This window comes from Oncorhynchus kisutch, linkage group LG26 (genome assembly GCF_002021735.2).
Source record: "Oncorhynchus kisutch isolate 150728-3 linkage group LG26, Okis_V2, whole genome shotgun sequence".
Taxonomy (NCBI): domain Eukaryota; kingdom Metazoa; phylum Chordata; class Actinopteri; order Salmoniformes; family Salmonidae; genus Oncorhynchus; species Oncorhynchus kisutch.
The window spans coordinates 37,164,215-37,173,408 of NC_034199.2; the positions used below are offsets into that span (position 1 = coordinate 37,164,215).

At 41.2% G+C, this 9,194-nt stretch overlaps 1 protein-coding gene across 3 annotated transcripts in view; it reads right to left on the reverse strand.

The window, feature by feature from the left end:
- The window catches only part of LOC109870744 (telomere-associated protein RIF1), a 29,795-nt gene extending 25,417 nt beyond the window's left edge, over nt 1-4,378 (reverse strand). For 2 of the 3 annotated variants that reach the window (XM_031805779.1, XM_031805781.1), the window contains exon 1: nt 4,202-4,378. The gene's annotated coding sequence lies outside the window, so the exon portion shown is untranslated. Of the gene's footprint in view, nt 1-3,787; nt 3,964-4,201 lie in introns of those variants that run through there. The other variant, XM_031805780.1, reaches the window with a different exon arrangement.
- Nucleotides 4,379-9,194: the final 4,816 nt, after the last annotated feature.

Below are 9,194 nucleotides of genomic sequence, written 5' to 3' on the forward strand. Positions count from 1 at the left end.
TCACTATTTATCATTGTTGGGTCATTGCTACTTAAGTTCGTTTTTGGATAATCATTTCCTACTCCAGTTTATATGGACATTATATTCTATTTGTGTCTCTCCTTCTCATAAGACTATTATATGAACAACGTAGTTTTTATTGATCATTGTCGGCTAATTACCTTGTAATTTGTCAAATTAAAAAAGATTCTGCTAATGTCTCCAGTCAAAGTGTAGTAGAAATGCATGAAATGTGTTTATAAAAAGGCCAGAAACTTCCGATATAGCATATACCGTAATTTCTGGACTATTAAGCGCACATGAATATAAGCCGCACCCACTGAATTAAAAAATATATATGTATTTTGTACATAAATAAGCCGCACGTCTATAAGCCGCAGGTGCCTACCGGTACATTGAAACAAATGAACTTTACACAGCCTTTAAATGAAACACGGCTTGTAACAAAAATAAATAGGCTCACTATCTTCCTCCTCCTGTGCACTGAAACCACTGGTCATCTCCTTCGGTGTCGGAGTTGAATAGCCTCAGAATTGCTTCATCCGATGTTGGATCGTTTCATTGTCGCTCTCGTCACTTTCATCCGGAGGCAAATTCCCCTCTGAGCTCATGCTGCCCTCTTCAACACGCAGCAGTCCAGCCTTTCGAAACCCGTTGATGAGTGGATTTTTTGACAATGCTCCACGCCGTCAGGACCCACTGGCAGACTTGACCATAAGTTGCTCTTCGCATGAAGCCCGTTTTAGTGAAGGATTTCTCCCCACTTGTCATCCAAGCCTCCCACTGAACACGGAGCGCCACCTTAAATGCACGATTTACACTGATGTCGAGTGGCTGCAAATACTTTGTTGTGCCCCCAGGAATCACAGCTGGAATTGAGTTTGTCCTCTTGATGGCTTCTTTCACAGATTCTGTTATGTGGGCCCTCATGCTGTGCAACACGAGCAATGCATTGTTCTTGTGAAAGAATCCTCCCGGTCGCTTGCTGTAACACTCCGTATGCCATTCATGCATTAGGACTTCCGTCATCCATCCTTTGTTGACTTTCACAACAAGTCCTCTCTGGAATCTCTTTTGGCATCGTCTTGAGTTTAAAAATCAACATCGGTGGAAGCTTTTCTCCCGATGCCGTGCAGCTCAGAACACAGGTGAAGTGCGTTTTTCCATGCCCAGTTTTCAGCGTGACGGATGATTCGCCTTTCCTGTTGACAGTCCGAGTGAGAGGCAGGTCAAACGTCAGAGGAACCTCATCCATATTTATGATGTCGTGCGGACCGATGGAATGCTCCGCTATCTTTGCATCAGTGAATTTGCGGAAGTTTGAAACTTTTTTCTCGTAGTCGGGAGGGAGCTGCTGACAGACTCGTCCGTACCCTGATGGACAGGCCTTTACGTATCATAAATCTTAGACACCACGATGGTCCACCTCTAAAATCCTCAAACTTCATTGCGGTGGCGATTGTTTTGGCTTTCAGTCGGATCTGCACAGTTGAAACACCTCGGCCGTCTGCTCTCTGTGTGTTGACCCAGTCTTCAAGCTCATTTTCTAGTTCGGGCCATCTGCTTTTCTTCCCTCTGAAAGCTTTTGTTGTCTTTTTGCACCGAGTCAGTTCCTCACGCTGCTGTTTCCAACGTCTTATCATCGACTCATTAAGGCCAAGCTCCCGTGCAGCAGCTCTATTTCCTTTTCCAACAGCCAGATCGATCGCCTTCAACTTGAAAGCTGCATCATATGCATTTCTCCGTGTCTTTGCCGTGACAAAATGACTACCGTAATCAGAATGATGGGAGGTTTGAGCACGCTCGATTTACATCACATTATGTGACGGTGCTCAGTTTTTCTTGTGAAAGCGGGAAAAATCCATAAATTAGCCACGTCATTGTATAAACCGCGAGGTTAAAAGCGTGGGAAAAAAGTAGGGGCTTATAGTCCGGAAATTACGGTAACCTACTCTATATATGCACTCAACCATGCATTGAAGTATTTTTCTGCAAACAGTGATTGTGTTATATTAGCCTAAATTATGACTAGTGTGCTATCTTACATAAGTCTGCAAACGCAGGGATATATGGAATGCTATATTATAAAAGGTAGGCTTCCCCAAACTTGAAACTCATGTGCCAGATATACCAGGTAGGCTACACTGTTTGTAAAGCAGATTCATGTGTTAATTTTAAGAACTGAGCCATAAATACAGCAGAATGAGAAAGTTGGCATCTTCTTTCAAATAGTGGCCAGTCAAAACTGTTTTCACACACGATCGGCAATGACCCAGCTTTTTAGCTTCCCAGTAAAGCATTAAAAACAATCAAGCAACCCAGAAAAGTGCTAAAAATAGCCCATACTAACATATGTAGCCTAAGAAACCAGGTCCATGAAGTCAATTACTTGCTTGTAACCGATGTCATTCATTTTCGGACTATCTCTGAAACTCTCTTTGATGATACACTGGTAGCAATACATGGTTATAACATCGACCTGAAAAGACAGAAATGCCAACGGAGGCGGTGTTGCCGTCTATATACAGAACCACATTCCGGGAAAGCTGAGAGACGATCTAATGTTAAATACTGTTGAAGTAATATAGCTACAGGTTTATCTGCCTCACCTAAAGCCCATTCTTGTGGGAAGCTGCTATAGACCATCAAGTGCTAACAGTCAGTATCTGGATAATATGTGTGAAATGCTTGATAATGCATGTGATCAACAGAGAAGTATATTTTCTGAGTGATTTAAATATTGACTTGCTTTCATCAAGCCACCCACTTCAGACTGTAACCAGTGGGTGCAATCTGGATCAGGTTGTCAGTCAACCTACCAGGGTAATTACAAACAGCACAGGAATTAAAATGTCAACATGTATTGATCACATGTTTACTAATGTTGCAGATATTTGCTTTAAAGCATGTATCCAAATCCATATAATGTAGTGATCACAATATAATAGCCATATGTAGGAAAACCAAAGTTCCAAGTTTCTAATGTAGTGCACAAGAGGTCATAAAAGAAGTTTTGTAGTGATTCATATGTTGATGTAAATAATATTTGCTGGTCTGTGGTGTGTAATGAGGAGCAACCAGATGCTGCACTTGGCACATTTATGAAAGTACTTATTCCAGTTACTAATAAGCACGCACCCATCAAGAAAATGACTGTAAAAACTGTTAAATCCCCTTGGATTGATGAATTGAAAAATTGTATGGTTGAGAGGGAAGATGCAAAAGGTATGGATGGCAATTAAGTCTGGCAGTCCAATTGATTGGCCAACGTACTGCAATTTAAGAAATAATGTAAGTAAACTAAATAAAAAATTAAGTACATTATGAAACAAAGATAAATTATATTTAACAAATGATAAAAAATGTAAAGATAAAAAACCTTAAATGAAATTTTGGGGAAGAAAAGCCAACTCTGCTCCTTCATTCATTCATTGAATCAGATGGCTCATTCATCACAAAGCCCACTGATATATTGCAAACTACTTTAATTACTTTTTCATTGGATAGATATGCAAACTTAGGGATGACATGCCAGCAACAAACGCTGACACTACATATCCAAGAATATCGGACCAAATTATGAAAGACAAGAATTGTATTTTTGAATTCTGTAGTCAGTGTGGAAGAGGTGAAAAAAATGCATTCGCTAGCAGCCGGTCAGGATATCTACACAAGCGTAATACTGTAACTTAGATTCTAAAAATAGAGATCAACTCTAACTTACCTTAAGTTTACAAACACTAGCAAAGGAAAAATAGTTAACGTTAGCTAGCTAACTACAACATACCGTCAGGCAACGTGGCAAACACATGGCTAGGGTTGGTTTGATGTTCATCAACAATTCTGCAAACTGCGATCAAACGATATAGCTGACAATGGTCAAGAATACCGGTAGTTTGCTAACTAGTCGTCAATCAAGATAGCTAGCTAGCATACAAGTGCAGTCAATTCACTTTCACTGATCGAACTTGTTAGCTAGCTAGCCACTAAATGTGTTAGCTCACTAGCTTACCTAGCCATCTAATATCAATACGAACTATAGGTATATTCCCAATTTACTAAATCATTTTGAAAGACAGCACTGTCAAAACCAATACTAGTAATTGCAATTTCCAAAGAGTATTTGTTCTTATAGCAAGTCACTCCCTCCGCTAGCGCGAAAATAAACACAAACAAAACGCAGCCAGATGCACTTCCTCACCTTAGTACTCCTGATAGATACAAACGATCAAATAAAAGTATACCATGAACGCCACAAATATACTGCAAGTATAACCGATATTATCTTATTTGGGGTGTTTCATTTCTCGCCGATTATCAGTGTAGTTGTCACCACCCGCGAAAATGCTGGCGCGAAACTAGCACGCTGTGCAAATAAACTTTGACCCAACGTAAGGACTGCCCACTCTGCATTTTTGTACCCCTCATTAATTCTCTGTTTCTCGAAAAACTTTGATCATAATTTCAAACTGTGTCCACATTTCACATATCTGAACAGGGGGTATTATCAGTATATTATACACATAGCAATATATCCAAATGTTCTTTCAACGAAAGGTTTCCGCTTTCAAATGTGATATCTTTCTATTCTTGTAATGTAGGGTAGGCAATATATTTTTAATTAAAAAGAATATCCTGCACATGCCCTTTTTTATGTTAGTCTACATTTGCAGAATAATATAGCCTATATCCAAAGATACTGATAACTAACTCCCTATTCATCTGCGCTATATAAGCCTAATAAGGTGACTGGAATTGCGTGTTGCCTTTCCACATATTTTCATTGACAGTAACCACAATTCCATCCATAGTTTTTATGCAGCAAAGTTATACCATATAAAAAAGGACTTTCTGTAAAATTGTATAAATGCTGACAGATAATCTGTTCCTTTGACATGATGGGATATTTTTGTGCCAGTAAAATGTATTGTGAAAACGCCTTTATGTGCAAATATTGATAAGCACTGAACAAAAATATAAGCTAAACATGCAACAATTTAAAATATTTTACTGAGCTACAGTTCATATAAGGAAATCAGTCAATTGAAAATAAATAAATTAGGCCCTAATATATGGATTTCACATGACTGGGAATACAGATATACATCTGTTGGTCACAGACACCTTTTAAAAAAGAAAAGTAGGGGCATGGATCAGAAGACCGGTCAGTATCTGGTGTGACCACCATCTTCCTCATGCAGCCTGACACATCTCCTTCACATAGAGTTGATCAGGCTGTTGATTGTGTCCCGTGAAATGTTGTCCCACTCCTCTTCAATGGCTGTGCGAAGTTGCTGGATATTGGTGGGAACTGGAACACACTGTCTTACATGTTGCTCCAGAGCATCCCAAACATGCTCAATGGGTGACATATCTGGTGAGTCAGCAGGTCATTGAATACCTGGGACATTTTCAGCTTCCAGGAATTGTGTAAAGATCCTAGCGACATGGGGCCATGATTTATCATGCTGAAACAGGCTGCGGATGAATGGCACATCAATGGACCTTAGGATCTTGTCACCATATATCTGTGCATTCAAATTGCCATCCATAAAATGCAATTGTGTTCATTGTCATTAGCTTATGCCTCCCCATACAATGACACCACCCCCACCACGGGGTACTCTGTTCACAACCTCGACATCAGCAAACTGCTCCCCCACCTGCCCGGTACAGTTGAAACCAGGATTCATCCATGAAGAGCACACTTCTCCAGCATGCCAGTGACCATCAAAGGTGAGCATTTGCTCACTGAAGTTGGTTATGATGCTGAACTACAGTCAGATCAAGACCCTGGTGAGTACGACGAGCACGCAGATGAGCTTCCTGAGACGGTTTCTGACAGTTTGTGCAGAAAGTCTTTGGTTGTGCGGGTGGCTGGTTGCAGACGATCCCGCAGATGAAGAAGCCGGATGTGGAGGTCCTGGGCTGGCTTGGTTACACAACTTTCGAGGAAGCTTATGGTAGAGAAATTAACATTCAATTCTCTGTCAAAAGTTCTGGTGGACATTTCTGCAGTCAGCATACCCATTGCATGCTCCCTCAAAACTTGAGGCATTGTGTTGTGTGACAAAACTGCACATTTTAGAGTGATCATTAATTGTCCCCAGCACAATTTGTATCTGTGAAATGATCATGCTGTTTAATCAGCTTCTTGATATTCCACACCTGTCAGGTGGATGAATTATCTTGGCAAAGGAGAAATGCTCACTAACAGGGATGTAAACAAGTTTGTGCACAACATTTGAGACAAATACGCTTTTTTTGCATATGGAACATTTCTGTGATATTTTATTTCAGCTCATGAAACATGGGACCAACATTTTACATGTTGTGTTTATATCTGTGTTCAGTGTAATAACCATCATATCGAAGTAAACTTGGAGTCACGCAAAGATATGGTGTGTGGTCCTCCCACTACAACTCGTCCAGGAAAGCATGAAGTTTATTAGGCTACAGATGAAATCAATTATGATGAACTTCACAGGGTGGTGAAAGTGCAAGGTGATGAGCTTGATGCTCCTTTCCAATACATATTGAGGGTCTTATTCTGGTGAGATGATAATCGATGTTTGATTGCCTTTTGACAAATTAAATTAAATCTGGCTCTTTTGTCCATAATAATCTCATTTAGGCTATACATAGGCCTATGTGCGCTCTAGCCAAAATTTATAACGCAAACATTTTTGTCAGAAAACAAACCATCAGTAGATTTGAAAATGCGATGGAAACCCATTTAACTTGCATTTTTTATTTGGTACATGGGAATTTAATCACATGTGCACTACATCATCACACACAGCCTTGTATCAGCAACAAGTCAATTTGATGGAAACATCTCGTGGGAAAATATTTGCATTAGAATCTGTCACCTCCATTCACACCTTGACTCCATTCACACCTTGATGATAAGGGTAGGGTAGGAAGGTGACATGTGACAGAGTGAAGTACAGTAGTGAAGTACTCAACAACACTCACATAAAAATAAATACAAATCTGGGGTTCTAGGATTTAGAGACATTGAAGCTTAGCCCAAAATCATTACAAAAAGAAATAAGGAATTTCAACAGCTAAATGCATATATTTGGTGCACTTTGAGATGAACATTGAGAGATTACATCTTTTTCAGGTAACTTGCACCTTCCCACCTTCCACAGCAGATACTGCCAATACTCAATTACAGTTGCTACCGTGGGTCTCTCTACTCTGGAACACTCTCTACTGTTTAAATATAGACTCTGACCTGTCCAATGAGCCAAACTGAATAAAGAATCCCACAATACCCACAATACCCAAACACCCTCCATCTCTCGCACAAACACACACACTGTGCAGTACATAGAATCCATAGAGCAGCTCACCCCACCTCTGCCTCTCTCCTTTGCCTTCTCTATGTCTGTTCCTGTCTCCCTTGTCTGCCCTCTTCTCTTGCTGTCTCTTAGTATTCTTAAAAAAAAAGGACCTCTCCCCAATTTCATGGTATCCAATTGTCTCATCGCTGCAACTCCCTTACGGACTCGGGAGAGGTCGAGAGCCATGCGACCTCCGAAACACAACCCAACCAAGCCGCACTGCTTCTTGACACAATGCCCAATTAACCCAGAAGCCAGCTGCACCAATGTGTCACCACTGTACACGGTGTCAGTGTGCACTGCTCCCAGCCCACCACAGGACTCGCTAGTGCGTGATGGGATAAGGACATCCCTGCTGGCCAAACCCTCCCCTAACCCGGACGACGCTGGGCCAATTGTGAACCGCCCCATGGGTCTCCTGGTTGCAGCCAGCTGCAACAGAGCCTGGACTCAAACCTAGAATCTCTAGTGGCACAGCTAGCACAATGCAGTGCCTTAGACCACTGCACCACTCGGGAGGCCCCATCTCTTAGTATTCTATGTTGCTGTCGCTTGTCTACCCTCCTCTCTCGTCCTGTCCTAATTGTAAAGTGTAAAAGTAAACAATTGTTTTAATAGTCACAGGCTTTTTCAACTCACCTGCAAATTCTTTGTAAACCATGTTTAACTTTGTAACAGTCTGTTTTTCACCTCTTATAATTTGTGCAAATAAATACAACTAATTAGAATCTATACAGCAGCTTGATGTGATACAGTCTACGGTGTGCTCAATCCACCTCTTCTCTCTCCATCTGCCCTCTTCTATCACTTTCTCTATGTCTTGTCTGTTGCTGTCTGTGTCGTGTCTGTTGCTGTCTCAGGTTCTTATATTTGTTACGGTCTCCTTTGTCTATCCTCTTCTGTTATGGCCTGTTCTGTTCTTCTGGTGTCTCACTCCATCCCCTATTTTTCTGTCTAGTTTTGCAATCCAAAACAGTCAAGGGGATACTGGGGTGTGTGAGGATCTGTGTTATGCACTATAGCCCGTTACCATATCATATGTGATGGAATATTATTTGCTGTTGGCTTGTGTGGGTGTATGTGTTATGCAACATAGCTGACTTGAGACATCGTTAACAGTTTCAGGGCCATGGGCCTTTCTTGTGATGGAAAAATACAGAAGAACATAAAAACGGACGCATACAGAACGTAGTGTAGGGAACAAACGGTCTTTTGTTAGATAACAGGAGCCAGGTGTGTGATAACTGTATCGAGTGTGTGAGCGCATAGATATTCTACATAACTACAACGACTGACCGCTGAAGCGCCTAGGGTGCTGGGACCAGCTCGTGCGCCAACAATCAACGATAGGCTGAATGAGTTTAAACCACGCCCAGTCTCTACTCTGTGACAGGCCGGCTCGAAAGCAGGAACTACTTCTGTCAGAGTATATTATAATAACTTTGTCAGGAACAAGTCAGTTCTCTGTTCTACCCTGCGTGGTGTTACAGCGAACCCATATATACAAAAATTACATGTAACACTTATTGCTTAGCTAATAAAAAGTACATGGTATACAATACAGTGACTCAGTGTCATACTTATCCTGATACCAGATTCGATTGATGCAACCCTTAACAGGTAACTTAAATTGTTTTGGGTCTGGGTTCACCTAAATCATCCTCTTCCTACCATTTGCCCCTGACTGCTGCTGTTCAAAGTGCTCTGCTGGCCTGCTGTTCTCATCTGCCCTCCTCCTTGGTTCATATGAAAGGTGGCAAGGAAGAGGTGCAACGTCTTCAGTTAGTTTTAAAGGGTGACTGCACTTCCTGATTGGGCATCGTTTTAGATTTAGTTCATTAA